Source organism: Anser brachyrhynchus (genome assembly GCF_964034855.1).
Source record: "Anser brachyrhynchus genome assembly, chromosome: 4".
Taxonomy (NCBI): domain Eukaryota; kingdom Metazoa; phylum Chordata; class Aves; order Anseriformes; family Anatidae; genus Anser; species Anser brachyrhynchus.
The window spans coordinates 74,462,307-74,483,731 of record NC_137698.1 but is presented as its reverse complement, the minus strand read 5'-3'; the positions used below and the strand labels follow the sequence as shown (position 1 = coordinate 74,483,731).

The 21,425-nt window shown below is 37.7% G+C and overlaps 1 long non-coding RNA gene across 1 annotated transcript; it reads left to right on the top strand.

Annotated features, from left to right (window-relative positions):
* The first annotated feature begins 10,162 nt into the window (after positions 1-10,162).
* On the top strand, positions 10,163-21,200 carry LOC308194045. Its single transcript, XR_013950201.1, has 3 exons — positions 10,163-11,288; positions 12,558-12,775; positions 20,252-21,200. It is a non-coding gene; the product is annotated as an uncharacterized lncRNA (long non-coding RNA).
* The last annotated feature ends 225 nt before the right edge of the window (positions 21,201-21,425 follow it).

Below are 21,425 nucleotides of genomic sequence, written 5' to 3'. Positions count from 1 at the left end.
AACAGGGCAACATAACTTTTATGAAATGCAACTAACATATTATAATGATGGAACAATTTTCATGGCCTTTGATTTTTCTTTTTCAGGTTGTTTTTGCACTAAATTTCATGCTGGCAAGATGCAAGGTGGGGTGTGTGTGTGTGTGCGCGTGCGTGTGTGTATTAGATAGACAGATTCAGAACATTTAATTCAGACACCCAAAATAGCATCTCCACAATGAAGCTTCCCACTTGAATAGTGTGTATGTCACCAGCGTACCGGGGCTCTCTATATAATCCATGCTCAGCACCTCTCAAGGGTGATGCTTTGCCTCTGTTGCTGAGTTGAGAGCCACCTGCACAGTGGCAAATGCCAATCAGAAGCAAGTGTTTGAGCTCTCACCCCTCTTGAGGACTCATATCCATACATACAAAGATGCATTCATCCCTGCAAACTTCAGGTATTTCACAGAAGGAACAATGTTAAAAGCTAAGACAATCCAGGCTCCTTGAAGAGTCAAGAAAGTACTTACAAGTAATTCATTCTGTGTCTATGCTGAGTCACCCATAGATCTGCTGTTTCTCATCAGTGCTTATACAGAGCTCTTGGGAGATCTTGACTCCTAACCTGGGCATTTCAGGTAAGTGTCTGGTTGGGGCAAGAACTCCAGAACACATCAGCTTCCCCTGAGAACAGCTGCCTAAATCAGAAAAGATAACCTTTTCAGGCTTGTTTGCTGGTTGGTTATTTTAATCAGAATAATTCTGGGGGAGGCATATCTTCTAGTAAGAGCAATAGAGATAGGAGAAGAAGGCAGACTCCATAAATGAGTGGTATGAGAATTCAGCTAGGAGCAAAAGTTCTATATCCTGCTTCCTTGGAGTATCTCTGGCTATCAGACATAAGACAAAGGAATAGTCATAGCTGCAGATCTGCTCCCTTTTAGATGTGTGCCCTAAGCAGCAGGTGACAGTCAGGTTTGCTGTTGTCTGCTTCCCTTGTAACTGCATAACAATAACATGCCTTGCAGCAGTTTGCAGTGTCACTCAGCTGTTACCTTTCCATCCTGAACCTTTGGCTTCAGTCCGACAGCTGTCCTAGTGTGGATAAGGAGAGGGGCTGAGAGATTTTCCTTAAGAAAATTTTAGCTTTTTCCATTAAAAGGAGTGAAAAGTTGGGACTCTAAACTCCAAGTTGGGTAGAACTTGCACAGTATTTCAGGCTCTGTGTGCAAATCAGAAGAATTTAGGGGAGAAGGGGAAGCCCAAGGTCTGAATCATGTATGAAATACTAAAACATCAGATAGGGAAAGGAGTATAGCCTGTGGGCAGTGTCTGGCTATTGTACTGTGCAGCCATCTGTGCAAGGGCATCCTTCCATACTCTCCTCCACCTTCAGCTGTGTCTTTAGTTGTCACAGGCAAACTAGATAAGAACATATCATAGACTTGTAGAATGGTTTGGGTTGGAAGAGACCTTAAAGATCAATTAATTCCAACACCCCTGCCATGGGCAGGGACACCTCCTTCCAGACTAGGTTGCTCAAAGCCCCATCCAACCTGGCCTTAAATACCTCCAGAGATGGGGCATCCACAGCTTCTCTGGGCAGCCTGTTCCAGTGCCTCATGCATGTTACTGCAAAATTTCTAAGCCTTGATTCTCTATTTGTTACATAAACCAAAGGAGCTACTGTAGGTCTGTTTGGAAGTGATAGTTTAACTAGTCAAGATTATCAAGTCATATAGCTGGGTGGCCTGAACCAGATCATTGAACCAGCCATGGAAGAGGACCAGCCTTTTGCTGGGATTTATTTTCCACCGAGGTCATACACACACTGAGATAAGCACAGTCAGGTGGTATTTCAGTTTTCTTCTGATTGTCACATATGAAGTTACCTTGCTGAGGACAGAAGAAAAAAGAATGAGAATTGAAAAGAAACAACAAATTTCAAGACATGTCAACAGGATTAAAGTGTTTTATGAAAAGTTTGGAAAAAAAAAAAGATTATTCCGAATTTGTTATAGGTAAAGTATTTTGTAGAGTGTGTATATCTGTATATGAAAATATATATACAAATAAACGTGTAAGTGACATCATCAATCATCACCCAGTAACGTTTATTTTGTCTGTAGTATATTTCTGGTATGGGCATGAACACTTTTTTTCAATAAGAAGACATGTCCATGAAGAATTATGTCTAAGTGAATTTACACCTATGTGTGCCAGAGCTTCCCTATCTGCCATTATATATAAACATATACATAAACAACAGTTTATGGTCAAAAAGCCATAAAAAATGCTAAACAAAGCAAATAAACTACACTAAACATGAGATTGCTCTTTAAGTCTTATATCTGAAAATAAGTGATTTCCTCCTTCTCCATAACATTCTTAGCCTGTCCATGAGTTAAATATTGTTATTCTGGTGTACTTGGGTTCTTACTTCTAGACCCCTATAAATGTTCCCAGTTCCCAGACTCTGCTCCTTATAACATCTGGGACACAGAAGCATCACAGGGGTACATAGCAGCTCTTCAACAAGAAGAGTATATGCAAACTGTTAAATAAAAAGAATTAAAAAAATATTTAATATATAATTAACATATAATATAATTATAATATATTATATATTAATATATATATTATATAATATATATTATATAATACAATATATAATATATTATAATATGTATAATATATTATATATATTATCTATAATATAATTAATAATATAATTAAAATAATATAAAAATAATATATATATATATAAAACAGTTATTCTGGACTAATAAGATTACAGAAAACTACTATATCACACATATAATTATAGACAGTATCTAAGATTATGATTGCTTTTGATATTAAAATAAAATTACTCTGCATTAATAAGATCCCTTTGGACTTAGCTTCTCTGACAGAGCCTTTGTAAAAATGCAATTCCAAAGAATTTAGATCAGGAGAGAGTGCCAGTCAGTAGGCAGTCAGTAGGGAAGGCAACCAATAAAAAGTCTTTTTTTTTTTTTTCTAATTGTTTTTCCATAGTTAATATACCTAGATGTCCTTTTCATTTCTTAGTATCCTGTTTTCATCTACTATGCAACAGAAAGGAAAACACTTTTAAAGTTATCCGTTGTCCTTCCTCACACACAAGCACTGAGTGAAATAGTCAATAAGTATAAAGGTAAAGAAATCAACACATCCAACACACATCACCAGTACTAAACAGGGGCTAGCTACAAACCTGGAAACTCCTGAGGTACACTTTGGAGCACCACAACTATATCCTGCATGTAGTAGTACTTCTGCGGAGAATAGTGTGCCGCTCCTGAATGAGCCAAGGCATCCAAATGTGCTGCTGATGGCAAGAAGCCATACAGGAAGCTAGTTGAAAAGAAGCAAAAATTGGTTTCACGGCAACTACTAAGTCCAATTATTCCCTGCTGAATAAAGAATGGGATGTAATGAAATGTAGGCAGAATGGGGATGGCGATTACTGCAGCACTTCTATTGGTTGCAGAAACAAGGTGCCTGATAAGAGCGCTGGTGGGGAGTGCAATCATGCACACGCGCATTTATGCACACATAGCCCGCGTGGCAGCATTTGGGCACCACAGAGCTGTAACTCCTGAGCTATTCAGCTCAGTATATTGCACTGATCAGGACAAGTCTGTGCATTCATTTAACTGTAAACACAGCTCAGCTTTCCTGGAAGGTCACAGTGGAGCCATAATTATCCCATTAAGCAAATTGTTCCACTATCTGATCAAGCTTTGAGTTCAATGTTTCCATTACCTCCTTTAAAATTTAAATGGAAGGGGAAAAATTATCAGCTGGTATCAGTCAAGAACATGCTACTGCAGTCAACAGAACTACAAAGATTTAAAAATAAATTAGGGTCTGACCTATTAACTGTATTCTTTTTTATATTGTTGCCCTCCTTTTTGTGTGTATTTTATTAAAAATCTTTATGATTTGTTCTATTATGCAGGAAAGAAATTAAAGTGATCTATATTCATACTGTGGTTAAATAAAATACATTTTACTAGGATGGGAGAGAAGCATGGTTAGAAGAGGAGGAAACATCTAGGAACAAAATAAGGATGAGAAAATCTAGATTTATGTGTTGGTTTCTATTATATGCCAGGATACAAGGCTTTGATTTCCAAACCTACTTCATTGCACTCAGGAAGTGGAATGTTACTTGATTCAACTTTGTGACTCAAAACCATTTTTTTTTTCTCTTTTTTTCTTTTTTTTCCTTTCTTTTTTTTTTTTTCTCAATCATCAGATAATAAGTTAGAGCTTGTTTTAGAGATAAATTAAAGACTATCTCTGATTTTGAGGAATGCCAGTGCCTTCAGAGGATTTATGCTGCAGCTGGTGTTCACTGATTTCCTAGTTGGTTAGGTAGCATGCCAGGAAATGTGGGTACATGGATACTCATAGGACAGATGATGCCAGCAAAGTGTTCTTGTGAAACTCCCATGTGCTAAATGATCCTCCTGTGACAAGTTATTCTGTATTTAGGGCCAGTTTATGAAGTGCATGTGACAGAAGGAACAAGCAACAAGAAAGAAAATGCCTCATAATACAATTGGATAAAAACAAACAAACAAACAAACAAAAAAAAAAAACAAGGGGCAGCCTTTAAAAACATGTTCCCCTTGTGTTTGCTCGCATAATAAACAGTAGCAGTATAGATACTGACACCCTACTGAGATTTTAAGACACATCTCCACCACAGTTGCTTTGTGTTCCCATATCACTAGTCATTTGCACAGAGCCAAGTTAGCAGTGTTTGACTCCAACCTTCCTGGCAAAGAGAGGAATTCAACATCTAAACTGCTAGATGAGCATATTATATGGGGTATATTGCTCATAACCATGACTGGGGTGACATCTACTAGGGCCTTTAGGTGGTTCACTCTTGCTGTTGTGAATACCTAACTACTTGTACGGATCTGGGCCTTATTATAGGATCTTTACTGTAGATTTGGGCCCAAAGAGCATAATACACAAAGCCCAGGACAATGACTTTATTATTCATTTTATTGTTTTGAAGTGGAGTCAGAGGAAAACACAGGAATGGTTAATGAAACTAAAAGTTTATTCATTCCACTATCTTGTTTTTCACAAGGGCCAGTAAAAATAATTCAAGACTTAATTATATGTTTAAACACAAGGAGACTATATCCATAGGTCATAGACAACCTGCATGGGACTGGCAGACATGACTCAGGACCTATTGGAGACCCACTTGCTCCAGAAGGAACAGCCAGAAAGCAGCCTATACTCACAGGACCTCTAAGACACCACTAACCTGTGCTTAGATAACTGAATTGCATCCTCCAGAGTTTACAGAGTTACTTAGCACATCCAGTGAAAGTGTCTGTGATGTGGGAGCTGAATCCCTCTCCACATTTCAGTCATTGTTTTGACTGCATCTACACTGGATATAATGGAAGTGCAGACATGCATGTCAACACTTTCACTTTACTTACTTTGAAAGTCCACTCCCATTCTGAAAAATGTTTAGGAAGGAGTTAATATATATATATATATATGTATATGTATATATATACATATATATACATCCAGGAATATTCTTTACTCACTACACCCCCTCAGTAATGAATATAAATTTAGTCTGTGTGTAAATCAGTTTTTTTTCTGAGACAGATGTTGAATCCAAAGATTCTGTTTAATAGGCCTTGAAATACCTTCCTTTTTGGTATTTTGCTATTCTCTTTTAAAAATCCATCTCTATTTTCAGCCTCTTTTCCATTCTGTGGCAATCATTTCTGCAGTTCATTAATTTTAGTTTATTTAACATGTGCTGCCTGTTAATGTCTTTGGGCCCTCCTTGTCTGTGTAAATGAATAAACTTTTCCCTATTTACTTTCCTTCATGTTGTTCATAGTTTTCTAAATTTCTCCTTTAAGTGCTTTTTTCCAGGCTGAGGAATTCTAGTGTATTTAATTTTCCATCTTGGGAAGCAATTATATACCTCCATCCATCTTATTTCCTTCCTCTGTATCTCATATAAACCACAGAGGTAAACAAATAATTTGGTCAAGGTGGATATGTATGATATGCAAGTCATGCATATGCCCCCCAAAAAACTTCTGAGAGGGCTAACTCTCTGGTTGTGTTCCATATGTTTGCCAGCTCGCTGAAGATTTTGAATAGAATAGGGTAAAACAGAAAGAACAGAACAGAACAGAACAGAATAGAATAGTTCAGTTGGAAGGGACCTTCCAAGACCATCATGTGGTCTGAACACCTAGTGTTCAAAGATGCATTTGGGGCTAGATGCCTGCAAGTCCATCACAGTAGTTGAGTCCCTTTGTGTTCCTGGCCCTAAATGACTGATTTAGATCATGCAGGAAGTGGAGAAAAGATCCTTTAAGTCCTCACTGCCTCCCTGATTACATGACTATATACACTCCTTCCCTGCTTATAGTATTTTAAAACAATAAAAAACAAAAAAGCAGGTTCTAAATGGTGCACAGGCTTCTGGAAAGGCCATTCAAAACAATTAAAAAAAAGAGTTAAGGGAAATGTCACACTGGCGCTGTCAGCCAGGAGAACTGCTTAGCAAGCAAGAGAATCTCAGGGCACGTGTACCCATGGCACGAAAGCAAGAAGCATTAATCAATCACGTGCTTTATCAGCACAGTATTCAATTAAATTTCAATTAAAAAGGAAAATAATGCAGCAGTCCTTACTTAGGCTGTGGCCAGGTCCTTACAGGAAATGTCAAGATACCCTTGTCAATCTGGAAACAGTTTAGATAAGGATGAAATTCTCCAGCCTGCACACTCTTCAGGAAGGCCCTGCAGACATTCATAATGGACTCTCTGTCCTAGCCCTGGAAAACCTTCTGATTTCCCATTTTCCCAAGTTAATTCCTCTCTTTTGAAAGATAATTCAACATAGCATTTTTGAATGGAAAAACAAAAAGAAAAGAAAAAAGAGAAAAAAGGAGAAAAGAGAAGAGAAGAGAAGAGAAGAGAAGAGAAGAGAAGAGAAGAGAAGAGAAGAGAAGAGAAGAGAAGAGAAGAGAAGAGAAGAGAAGAGAAGAGAAGAGAAGAGAAGAGAAGAGAAGAGAAGAGAAGAGAAAAAAGAAAAGAAAAGAAAAGAAAAGAAAAAAGAAAAGAAAAGAAAAGAAAAGAAAAGAAAAGAAAAGAAAAGAAAAGAAAAGAAAAGAAAAGAAAAGAAAAGAAAAGAAAAGAAAAGAAAAGAAAAGAAAAGAAAAGAAAAGAAAAGAAAAGAAAAGAAAAGAAAAGAAAAGAAAAGAAAAGAAAAGAAAAGAAAAGAAAAGAAAAGAAAAGAAAAGAAAAGAAAAAAAGAAAAGAAAAGAAAAGAAAAGAAAAGAAAAAAGAAAAATGAGACATTATCAAGAATATGTGATTGCGAAACAAGAAAAACAAGCAGAATTCTGTCTTTATCATGCTAATTATTTCTCCACAGGAATTATTTTGAAGACAACAGTAAGAACTATGGGTCCAATGCTCACAGTTTATTTACAAGCTCTAAATAACAAATTTTTCTCTGGTGATTTGCCTGCCTTTTACACACGAGGTAGAAGAAGCAGCCAATCAATGTTGTTATTTTTTTTGATTTAGGATTAGAATTTAGAGTTCCTGAATTCCAGGTTTGCATAACTGACCTGTAACTGTCATGGTAGAGTATCATTCCATGTGATGACCATTTTGCCTCATCTCTTTCTTGGTGATAGTGGTAGTCCCACAAGATCAATACAAATTGAAAACTGTTTTCAGTGCATGACAAACAATGCGTAGAGACATGGAGATACTACATGGTATATCATGTGTGAAAAACAAAACAGATAAAAGATATTCCAATTGCTGGAGACATATGAAATATAGTAAAGCAACAACAACAACAACGAGCAACAAGAACAACAAAAACAGATTTTTAGCTCAGTTCCTTAGATAGACTCTGGATTTCCATCAGCTAACACAGCTTCTGGCCTTTGGCAGATTTTGATCCCTCAAATTCCTATGTTTGAAACACCACAGCTGGTGGCAGTTCTTGGGGTGCCACAGATGTCACTTTGAATCACCTATATGCTTCTCTCTCAGTTCTGGTGTAGTTTAAAATTTATTTCACTTTACTTTCTTGAACTCATCTTATACAATAAAAAAAGTTAGAAAGCAAAGCTGAGTCAAATATGCTTTTTGCATGAATAGCTGCGTGCTGTTATTCCTGTATTTACAACCATGGCAATACAAAAAAAAATATAAAAAAAATTGCTCAAAGTAACGTGTGTTTTTCTTTACTATGATGCTTTCTGAATTGTTCTCCTGCTGAGAGCTGGAAGGTTGCCATATTTACTTGGATTTTTGTGTAGTTTTTTTCTTGCATATCCTTTTGTACTCTTACCAGATATGATTTTCTCTGTCTTTTTCTTGTTCTAACTTTTCATGGCTGTCACTACCTTTTTGCTTGCAAAGGGACATGTCCTCAGCTGTTTTCTCTTCTTTCATCACTTTCCTTCTGTGATTACAATCCACCAATGCCTTTGGCATACTGTTTTGTGTGTCAGCAGACTAGGACATATTAGAGGTTGTTGAATGTTCAGAATTTAAACACAACATTACTGAACGTTGTGATATGTGCCATTCCTCTGTTCCAAGTGCCACAGGGATGGTGGATGAATATTATTGACTTCTGGTTTTTATTGACTAGACAAATCAAGTCCTGTATTTAAAAAGTTGCAGGTATCCTGTTACAGGCTACCTACTGATTTTTACTATAATAGACAGATTCACATGGTTTCAGATATAGAGACTTCCGTGACTGTGGGGAGCACCATTATTTCAAAACTAGCACAGAGGCCAGGGCAGTGTTTTTGCATCATATCAACAAGGCAACAGGCCAGCAATGTGGTTGAGCAGGATCACCACCTGATGAAGGGAGATTTTTTCCTACACAATATAAAACTCACTGCTAATAGTTTAGGAAGACTCCTTGGAGGGCTGCCTTTACACCCTACTACAGCTGTGGACATTTTTGTTTTTATTATTATTTTGCCTTAGCTTCGTCACACTGAAAAATGCAGATTGGAGCTGACTAATGCCACCTGGGTGGTAAATCAAGATGAAAGAATAGAATGTAATAACAATAAAACCTACCAATTCAAACCTATATATTAGAACAAAATTTGGGGCACAATTCTCTAGCTCAGACAACATTTTATTCCAGAATTTATTCTTTAGAAGTAAATGAAATAGAATCATAGAATGGTTTGGATTGGAAGGGACCTTAAAGATCATCTAATTTCAACTCCCCTGCCATGGGCAGGGAGAACTCCCACCAGAATAGGTTGCTCAAAGTCCCATCCAACCCTGCCTTGAACACCTCCAGGGATGGGGTGTTCAGAGGGGGATAGTCACCTCCCTTGCCCTGCTTGCCCTGCTGGCCATGCTTCTTTTGATGCAGCCCAGGATACAGTTGGCTTTCTGGGCTGCAAGCACACATTACTGGCTCATGTTGATCTTGTCATCTACCAACACCCCCAGGTACTTCTCATCAGGGCTTCTTTCAATCAAAAACTCCAGCTCTGAACACCCCTGAACTTTGTTTTGCTGGATTGTCAAATGCATGTGAATTCAACCATGATTGTTCAGGCTCCCTTCTGTTATTATTCTCAACAATACTTGGCAGTAAGATTATAGTGTTCATCCAAGGATCCTGATGTTCTTTTCTAATGCCAATTATTCTAGACATTACCCCTGCAGGGCAGGTGTGGCAACACCTAATTTATAATCAGGCAGTTAATTGTGACTTGCTTGACTTTGCTCAGCAAACCAAGATGGGAGCTGAGAATAGGTCCTATAAGCCTTGTTCATTGGTGCTGTTTAGGCATGCAGCTTCTTGTGGCTGTTACAGTGAAGAAGCAGTAGCACAAGAAAGTTGGAAGTGGAGGTATAAACATAATCTTTTACCTTAGAAAGCAATAAAAGAACTTCAGGATATTTCAGTACCTCTCACAACCATACAGTGACTCTGCCAGAGCCCCACTGACCTTATTGTTTTCTTGGGTCTGGCCCCACATGTTGAAAATTACTTTTTCTTCTTGAAAAATATAGACTTTTTTTCTTATTTAACTCAAGGTCTTTTCTGTGCACTAACATAAATTATGCACAAGTGGGAGAGGGCACAAGAGCTGGGTTTTTTCTTGTGGCAATAATTAGCCAATGACCAGAACTGCCTGGGTGCTCTCTGTACCTAATGGTCACTAGTGAAAGTACACAATAAGATTTGGCTGTCGCAGGCCTAAGGCAAACATCTGAAACTAGAAAACAAACTGCTGAGACCATCTGGAATTTTAGTCTGCAAACTGCTATTTATTCTTTTTTTTTTTTTCTTTTTTTTTTTTTTTTTTTTTTTCTGCTAGGGCAGAGCGAATTAGTTTTAATTGACTTGATAACTACTGCAGAGAAAGAATTATCCCAGTATCTGATCCTGAAAACATTGTTCAAGAATAACTTTCAGGAGCATATGTTGGAAACTGGGAAGTATTCTGAAGGAAGTAAGTGAGAGAATAAGAGTTCAGAAAACAGAAATAGGTCATGGTACTTCTGTGATAGCACACTTCAGTTTTCATTCTTTCATTTACATGAGATTTATCTTAATGCTAAAATATTCCAAAGGAAAAAAAAAAAAAAAGTAATGAGTGCTATTAATAGCTGCTGTGTCTTGTGTATTTTTGAATGTCAGGTGGTCATTTAGTTATTTAAATATAATATTAGAGATACAAATAAGTGAGGTACAAATCTGATGCAGGATCTTATGTTTTGTTGTTAGCCTTTGTAAGGACATAAAACTATTAAAGAGCATCCAAAGGAGGGCTACTAAGATGGTGAAGGGTCTGGAGGGCAAGACATATGAGGACCAGTCGAGGTCCCATGGTTTGTTCAGCCCAGAGCAGAGCAGGCCGAGGGGAGGCCTCATGGCGGCCTGCAGCTCCCTCACGGGGGGAGCGGAGGGGCAGGCGCTGAGCTCTGCTCTCTGGGGACAGCGACAGGACCCGAGGGAACGGCATGGAGCTGGGACAGGGGAGGGTCAGGCTGGGTGTTAGGAAAAGGTTCTGCACCCGGAGGGTGGTCAGGCACTGGGACAGGCTCCCCAGGGTCCTGGTCATGGCACTGAGCCTGCTGGAGTTCAAGAAGTGTTTGGACAACGCTCTCAGACACATGGTCTGATTGCTGGGTGGTCCTGTGTGGAGCCAGGAGCTGGACTTGATGATCTTTGTGGATCCCTTCGAATTCAGGATATTCTGTGAGTCTAAGAACTTACAAACAAAGTTATTCTGCATTTTCTACCATCTGATGGTTGTCTCCGTGTTCTTCTTTAACCATTTTTAAACTGATGTGTGGGATCTTCTGTATGTTTTATTTCCAAAGAGGGAAGGGGTAAATCCCAAACCGTCCTGTGTTTTCTTCCCTAACACACACCATTAGTTTTATACAGCTCAACTGCTCTGGTTATATGCATTTGATGACTGAAGGGAAAACTTCCTTCTTAGAAAACAGGATGGAATAGGCAGCCGTATCTAGCTTCCTACCATCATTAGAATCTGTGTAATAGATGAAAGTTTCCCAAACTGTGGTACACATAAGAGTTTATGTTATGTGAACCTCTTGAAATTGAAGGACTTTGGAAACGAGGCCCAGGGAGTGTTTCTTAAAATCCAGAGTTTCAGCAGAAACATTCCCCACACCATTTCTCTTTCTTTTCCTCCTGCTGCCACACAGATTGATCATTACCTGTTTCTTCTGGCAGTATAACAAGCTAAATGCCTTGAGGACAAAAGTCTTCAAACCTCAAAGCCTACAATTTGCCTGAGGAAGACAGCATGAACAGAAAAGGTCAAATATACCACTAATCTCTTGGTCTTCATGTCCCTTCAGCTTTAGCGAGCTTCCATCCACTTGTAATTCATTACCAAGCAGAAAGGTGTTTAGGACCCAGTCCTCACAGAGTTTGTGCTTTGGGCATAGCCTTTCCTTTTCTATTGCTCTGAAAGGTGAGCAATACAGCTCAGGCCAGATACAAGAAATCATGCTGCAGAAATACATCCCACCTGGATAAATCATTCTTTTCCCCTGTGTGACTTTTAAAAAAATGTTTTGCAATGAAGCAGCCTCTCGGCATTTTTCCCATCTGTGCTATGGAAATTTCTTTTGACCTTGCTGAAGAGCCCAGCTATCCATCATGTCAGAACTGAGCTAGCTGTGAGCTGAGCACTGGGGACTGTCACCTCACCTGGCTGCCCCAGTGACTGCAAAACACAGCAGAAAACCAACCCCGGCTATCTCTGTGACAGATATGTTCCCTTTTCTGCTAGTCCTTAGACTTCTCCCTTCAGTTTTTTTCCTGTTGTTGTTGCCTCATGGTTCAGTGGAAAAAGGAAAGCGAGCACACACACAAGGTCTTATTTACCTTTAGGTGAATCTCTGTAGCATTAATCTTGATAGTAAAGAAAATTGCAATTCCATCACTTCTGTCTTTTCCCTGTTCTATTACAACATATATTTTTTGTTTCAGACCTAGAGAGGTTGATTTGCTCTTTCCTACAAGCTTTGCCTCACTAGGATATTTCACATCAACTTTAACTGTCAAGCAACTAAAAGGAACGGGTACAAGATGATGACTTAATCCAGCATCTATTGAAGTCTACGGCCACCTTTCCTTTAGATCACAACCTAAATCCCTATTCCTAAATGTGGCCTCAACACCTAATCCTTGGAGGAAAGAAAAGGAGGGTGAGTCAAGTGCAATAAAATTCTGGCATTTATTTATTTGAAGGTCACGTCAACCTGACAGCAAAAGCTTTGCTGGCTTGTGCAATGGCTTTCCAAAGAGGTGGTTATAGCAGTGCTAAAGCAAGTAATAGGAGTCCCATCATGTCAGAGAGTTAAACTGAGCCTGGACAAAGGTGGAAAATGTATCAAATTTCAGGAGAAATATAGCAATGGTGAAGGGATTAGTTCCCTTTCCTCTGACATACTCACAATAGCTCTAATGTTTTTCTGCTGCTGTGAGAGTTGGACTTGATGCTGTGGACAACTGTTGTGGCAGTTGGACTTGATGACCTTTGTAGGTCTCTCCCAACTGAACTATCATAAAATATAAAAGGCTTTTTATTTTGTTACAAGGGCAGCACTTTAGCCTACCTGTTTCAGGTAACTCAGTTATGTCCATTACTTACACGAAACTGGAAATCTGGTTTGTAGCTGCAGATGGTCAGATGGTTTCACAGAAGTGTTTGGTGCAGGAGGTTCTCAATGGAAAAAAAAAAAAAAAGTTATAACAATGATCATATGCAGTAAGAAACATCTTTACAGTTTTTTGCTAGGACAGGAGTGTTGTCTACCCATCTCACCTGCAAGGTCAATCCCTTTGTGCTGGCTGAGAGAGACCAAGTTTAGAAGAAATTTTGCACAGATGCAGATATCTACAAAAGTGATGGTGTTGACACGATCAGAGCCTTTTGAATAATTCTGAAATAGATAACAGGGCTGGAGTGAATAGCTTGAGCATACTTTGTGTCTACGGACAGGTCATTATTGATTTAAAGAACTTCTTCACAGTAAGGGTGACGGAGCACTGGAACAGGCTGCCCAGGGAGGTTGTGGAGTCTCCTTCTCTGGAGATGTTCAAGGCCCATTTGGACACCTACCTGGGAAACCTGATCTAGGGAACCTGCTTTGGCAGGGGGGTAGGACACAACGATCTCTTGAGGTCCCTTCCAACCCCTACAATTCTGTGATTCTGTGATTCTGTGTTTTTGTTTTAAAACAGAACATCGAAATGTCTGAGGACGTTCTCCACATCCCTGTCATTGTATACTGCAGTTATCCTTGCTCAAAAACCAGTAGAAATTTCCTTGTACTTTTCCTTAAAACCTTACATTTTAGAGTCATGTTAATATAAAATATTCTCTGCCTTTTAGATTTTAAAGCTTCCAGGAAAAAACTAAAACATGAACACTAAATCTTGAAAGCCACAGAAAATATAAGAATATTTCCCAGTTTCCACAAACTACCTCAGTATATGTGCATGTTTTTTACTGTTTCTTTTTTAGCATTGCAATATTTCAGCTAAGCTGATAACCTTAACACAGCTGGGGTCAGCGATATTAGAACTGGCCTCACCTATTGTGAAAGTTCACCAGTTTCCCCAGGCTGTCAGTTGGAGTAGAAGTCATCTCATTTAATAAAATTTATACAAAAGTAAGATGTCCAAATTAAGAGAGTCATCTAAGTCCTCATCCCAGCTATTTTAGGCTTGCAGCTCAGCTAGGATGAATTGCCTACTGAAAATGTGTGTTGCTGTCCTTTGACTACAGACAGTGTTTAAACAAGCTGCTTACACTAGACATTCACATTTGCATGGATGGATGATTTCCATGCTCATAGTATGACTGCACTGGAGAGTAATGTAAAAGTAATAAGCTAGCTTTGAACAAATGGCATTTATCAGTAGCTTTTTAGCTGATTGCATTTACCAGAGAGGCAGTATAAATTAGCCTGTGCTTTACTAGGCACGTCTTTGATCCTGATATCCTATCCAACGCAGCTCCTTCTGCAGGGCACTTACAAGAGTGAGAAGACCTGGAAATGCTTTGTGATCATTTCACCCTTGTCCCTGCTATTTCTTTAGAGAGTAGGCATAACAATTGTACTTCCCAGATCCATGGAGAAGAGAGAGCTAGGGGTACATTCCCCGGTGAATCTGCACCAATCTGCGTACAGTCTGGGCAGAACCTGTGACCTGCGAGTTGACTATTCATCCCAGTTCCCTAGAGATCATGAATGTCTTCAATGTTGCTGCCACCAATTCCAGGTAGCATGAGAGTAACAATATATAATCAGGTCGTACATCTCCCTGTATGTTGTAATTTAACATGGTTCATGGAAATGAGACACCGCTTGAATAGTTAAATATGTAGGTTTTCTTGCCACCTCTGGTGCTGGATTCGTGAAATCAGGGAGGTCATTTCTCTCTATGCCTTAGTTTTGCTTTGTTTTTACCATTCACTTCTGTAGGAAAAAGATTTTAGGTCTCCATTACAAAATGTGATATAAAACTGATCCAGATAAAATTTGTAAGAAGCAGCTGAATAATCAGAGTTTTTTAAGTGTGTCTTCCTACAGTATTACTGTGGACTTTTCTGACAATTAAAACATGACCTGTTGTCAAATGCCAGAAGCCTCTTTTTTGTTTGTCCATTCTCAGAAGTGAATCATCCTCTTAGCTTAGCCAAGGAGTGAGTGCTAAAATGCAACTCCTCCATTATTCAGATGAAGTTAATTGAGGGCTTTCTGCTTTGCTAACAAAGGAGGTGATAAATGTCTCTCCCTTTTCCTTTACAATCTTCACCTCCTACAGTTGCTTCAGTATGTTTGAGTAGATATAATAAGCAGATTGCAGAAATTAATTAATTATGTGTTTTAACTTTTCACTTTTACCCTTCATTGAACCTTTTTGTTCCTTGGCCTTCCCTTTTGTAAAATTGAAGTTGTCTCCCAGGGTGTATAGCTTTTAATTTGACTGTATACTGTATTTAGCTGCTACAGTGCGTCAAGCATGTGGAACATTTTAACAAGGAGTTTTTAATGAATCCCTGGGAAGAAAATACCCTCAAAAACAATACTTCAGTACATAAGTACTCATATACTCTGCAGCAATAAAAACACAACAAATGGCAAAGATTTTCTCACCTATGTTTTAAATAAACTATAACCACAAACAAGGTCATAGCCGTTCTCTGAGAAGTACATTTGATTAAAGGTTTCTTTCTCCAAGGCTGCGAGTAAATTATTTCAGCCTGTTTGATGATTTGCTAGAAAGATGTGTTAAATTGCTGGTAATTCGAACACCAGCAAGCAGTTTGCATACTCTTTGCATGTTTCCAATAAATGCCATCACCTTTTCTGTATTGCCCTTGGCTTCTCACACTTGTGTCAGAAGGAAATGAGAAATTTTAACACAGCCAACAAGTTCAGTACAAAGTGGAGAGGGGCAGAATTTCCCTCAGGTCTACATCCCAGTAAAGGTTCAGGGCAATGTGCAGTTATAATCAGTCACTTGTCTTTCTGAATTACTCTATTCAAATACATGGGTAGCTCTGTAACACATCTTCTTTTTCTACCATCAAATGAATTTCATGTGGCAAGAAAAGAAAAAATAATGGGCAAAAAGGAAAATCAGGACATAAGGCTAAGACAGAGTTTCAGTTTGTTGGTCTTACTGCTGAATTTATGTAGTCAAATATTTAAGTTACTAGCACTACTTCTCTAAAGCCTTTGCTGGAGCGTCGTAAGAATTAGATGACGTGATATTTGTAAAGCAGTTTTCTTATGAAAATACAAAACAAAACAAACAAACAAACACATTACAATTATATCTATTTATAATTATTTAAGACTGCAGGTGAATTCCTGCTCTAAACTGAGTATTCCCTCCCACCCCTCCCTCTAAATCATGGAGTTCAGTAGCTCTGCGTCAGATGGCAAAACCACCCCTACCCTGGGTGATGCACCGTCTCCCTCTCGTGGTAGATTGCTCACAGAGAGCAGTTGAAGAAGATTCTATAGCTTTAGATAACAGATTTCAAGCTTTGAAGACAGAGTGAAGACTCATGGTGTCAGACACAGTGGTCAAAATACATTTTCTGCTGCTAATGATCTATCTGGGAGAGAGACAGTTAATGTTTACATTTCAGGTTTTTTCCACAATATTTAAGGTGAATTGGAAAGCCCTAAACTAAGAATAATTATAATTGCCAAAGCCAGAAAAAAAACTTTTAACATTTTGGTAGGTTCATCAGTTTGCCTCTCTTGCTGACAGTAGCCAGAATCAGATGAAGTGGGGAAGAATAGATGGTTAACAAATTGCTTTGCTTATTCCGTAGCCTTAACCTTGACTGTTTCTGTAGAGTAGCTTTTGTTACTACTAAAGGCACAGACACTTGGATTTGTTTCTACCACTGGGTTCCCTTTAGGTGCAGCAGCTATACAATGTTCAGTACAGCTGCCACCTCAATCTCATTTCTCAGAAAAGTCTTTTCAAATGGGATCAAAGAAATCCGCTGACTGACACTTGATGGTTCGAGATGATATTGAATATTTCCTTACACTGTATTGTAGAATAGAATATTGATGCCCACTGTATTCACCAAAAATGGCACAGCTGCAAGTGGTATAAAGGAGAATCACCTTGAGGTGCTCTATACCAGCTTGAAACGCAAAGGGTTTGATAGTAAATAGGGGATTAAGTAAGGAACACTGTGTCTTCTTTTATGTGAAAAGGTTATGTGGAGAAAACAGGAGAAAGAAGAGGAGAATTCATCTGATCATGTGGAGATACTTGCAATTGTTTATTGTCTTTATAATCCATAGAGAGAAAGAGGCAACGATATAGTGTCATTCATCTGATCTGGTTTAGCTGACTCTTTCAGTCTGAGAGGAAGTGTTTATTTCTCTCCAGGATTTGTAAAAAAGGTATGCAGTGATTAGCTTAGGTACAGATGTACAAACCTACAATTCATAGATACGTATTTGTCAAAGGTATTTGTTCAAAATAATCCTGGCACTGGTGTTTTCCAAGGACCACTCCTAGTCTGTATGCCATGTAGGGCTTAGATTTCTAAATGAGCACTCTCTACTGCTCTTTTGATGTTCCTTTGTGACTCCATTGATTCCCTAGGAACAATTCAAGGCTCCTCGTAAAGTAGTGTAAATATCTACCTGCAGTGTCTTTAGCTGTAAGTCAATTTTGTTTTCCAGTTCCATCAGCCATTGTAGGATGTGATCCAGAAGAACACCAATCACTCCCCAAAGATCAGCGTGTCTTATTGTAGAAGTCTGTTACCACCATTCACTAAATTTTTATTTCATGTGTATGTGCTTTGTCCTATCTTTCCGTTAAGTATAGCAACTGTTCATGAGACATAGCACAGCTTTGGTGTCTTGGATGTTGAAGAGTATAACAGAGCAAGACCAACTTCCAAGTGAATCAAAACTAGTTACAATAGGCTCAGTTCTGGAGTATGATTTTTCTTGAAAACTTTAAAGATGTTTCTGACATTTTCAGAACATCACAATTTAACGAAGTTATCTTTACTGGTAGAACAAAATCAAAGTGCTCAGAGAACTGACACATGATTTAACATTAGGTGGCCTTGAGCAGGCAGGGGAGATAGGGGTGGAAGACTAGTGCAGAATTCACTATAGGTAGTAAAGCCAACAGAAAAAATGGAATTTCTTCTGTAGGAAGTTCTATTACTTTGATAGTTTTTATCTTAAAACTTTTTCTTTTCAGAGAATAAGGTAAAAATTGTTTGGCTATATCCCAGGGTTTAACAATGTCATAAAAAGGAGAAACAGCAGTTTATCAGGAAAAATGTGCAGTAGGGGAACAGAAGTTCAAGAACTGAAATTGAGAATGAAAAATCTAGAATTACAATTTTCACAAAATGTAGCAAAACTCAAGTAGAAGATTAAATATTGATTAAAATTAAATATTGGGTTTAGATTTTAGATTTTCATTTGAACATTTCAGTAATGCCTTATTTTTCCAACAGAGCAAATACTTCAGATTATATTGTTTGACCAATCTACTGGGTTAGAGAAGCAATTTTAATGATGCTAACAATTTCTAGATGTCTCATGTGAATATTGATGTATATTTGGTAATGTAGGAAGTGATATAGTAAGGTACTGCAATCTACTGCTGACCAAACTTGTACATTAAATTTGTCATAGAAGCACATGATATTGGTGAGCCTGAATATAAGACATAGTCTAACTACTTCATTATATTTTTGTGAATTGGTTGAACACTATGCTATCATCATTGCTCCCAAGATATTAAAAAAAAAGATTAAAAGGTTAGTTGGTGTAGCTCAGTTAAAACTTCTTTTGAGAAACAGGAGCTAATTATATGATTTTCTTTTTTTAATAATGTCTGTTGTTGAAAGAATGGGTGGCAAGGCTGAATAGAGGCAGAGGGGAAACCAGCCCTGCTTTTGCATAAAAATGAAATATTCCTTTTCCAAGGAGAAAGCCAGAGAACATGTCATACGGACAGGGCCCCTGCATTTTTCCCATGGCGCTTCCTTCTATTCTATCATTTTAGGTAGAAATCAGGTTCCAGTGGGGTATGTGCAGAATCTTCATTTGTCAGAAGTCATAGAGAAGAAGGCTGAGCTTATTTATTTGAGTTCTGTAAGTCTTTTTCATAATACTAAAGGTCAGCACACAAAAAAACCCTTTTTATGCAGAAAGCAACCCTCCTATCCCCTTTGTACTTATGGGAAATGGCTTCTATCACTGAATCTGCCACAAATGCTGCTGCAATGGCATTTGTCTGTCAGTTAAGTAGAGAATATAGCTTTGTAACCATGCATTTAAATGTCTACAGTGTAAATGCTTTTCTCAAAATAAATCAAATATTTTTCGTCTTTTCCATTATTATGTTTTCTCTCTCCTTGAAAATGATTTGAGTTTAGGAGGTTGTTTAACACTTAAGTACTGCCATGGAAAGAACATTTTTTTCATTCTGAGTTTACAAAGACATCATCATGAGCAGGAATTTTCTGTCCTCAAAATGTTAATTAAGGAAAGCAATGGATAAATGCAAAAAGCATTAAATAAATAAGCAACTAAATAAAAAATAAATTATAAATTAATATATAAATTAAATAAATAAAGCAATAAATAAATGCATCTACAAGTTCCTGGCCTCAGGGAAGTGTCACCACAATATTTATTATTTGCATGAATGAGTTTTTCACATAAACACTTTTCCCTATTAAAAGATACAAAGCTTATATTTCAAATCATAATAGTTATGAGGCAGAGAAATGATGGGAGAGAAAAAAATATGTTTTTCAGATTAGGTTTGAAAATAGATAGAGGGTCAATGAAATGGAAATAGACAAGAAGACAGACATCTGAGGAATATTTAGAATGGAAGGTATCTTTTAGTTAGAATTAGGAAAACCAAAAACTCTGATTGAGAGGTTGCTTCCACAACCATGTCTCCATGAGTATTTTTTCATCTTTGCATTGCTACCAGTGCAGTTGCAGCCAAAGGTGAGATCAGCTAGTTGCAGGAAGAACTTCCTAAAGGAATCTAGAAATGGTCCGTATTATCTTATAATTCTGGAAAAAGATTTTCTCTGAAAGATAACCTCATGTTTTCTAATGTGTTATCTTTTCATTTGACCACAGGCTCATGTTTTTTTATCACGGACTACTTGTCGACTGGTAGCCAATCAACAGCACAACTGCTGTTTCCTGCTTTCCGCTTTCCTTTGTCATACCTGGAAAACAAACAGACAAACAAACAAACAAACAAAACACATAACTAAAGCCAGAGACAAAAAAACCCACCTCCTATATACCAGTCTTGAATCAAGGCTGGAGCAGAAGGTACCGAATGAAGTCAGTTGTTTGGATCATGAAGTAAGTAGGCATTGGACCTGCTTGTATTAACATGAGCTAATAAGCAAAGACACAAGCCTGTGAAAATTGGGTTGGGTCCCTGACTGGAACTAGAGACAGACATGGAAGCAAAAAGAACCAACACAGTCAAATTAAGAAAAGGGAATGAAAGGCAGGCAAAATCAATGCTCCTGCCATTCCTATTCCACCTCATTAAAACAGAGAGAATTTCGCAGGAAGGATATGGGATTTACCTGAAAGAAGGAATTTCTAAAATTTTCCTTAAATAAAACTACTGTTTAAAGTTGATTTTGATTTTAAAATTTTTAACATTTATTATAAAACAGAATAGAAGGAAGTTTTGCAAGAAGAAATGGAACATTCAAAATATTAAATTTTGAAAAAGTAAGAGTCTAATATTTTAAGGTCTTCAGAAATTGTTTATCTTTTATTTTCTTGAGCAGAAATGAAAAAATAGAGATTCATTTCTAAAAGTTTGGGGTGATTTTTGCTCAAAATTTATTGCTAAAAATGCTCTAATAAGAAAACTCACCCAGATCATCTAGAAGTCTTCTCTTTCTGTGAGTATGAATAGTATGAGTTCAGCATGAGGCTTTCTAGCCAAATTTGTCTTAGTGCATTATAATCTCAAACAGATAACATCATTAGTAAAGTACTGATACTAACCATTGGAAGAAAGTATATAGACATCATTTAACACTGAATCTGTCTGCTCAACTTATAGTTACTTTTACTGATCTTTGATGTCGCTGACCAGCCATCCAAAATGTAAGCATACGAAGATATGAAAAAAAAATGTAAATATTTGAATATCTCTTCTTGTAGTGGATGTTTATTATTAAAATATATTTTCCTTCCAAAATGAAAAGCAAGTAAAGCGAAAACAGAAGGTGAAATAGAACAAAAGGATACTCATAAGTGAAATAGAGAAGAAGAGGGA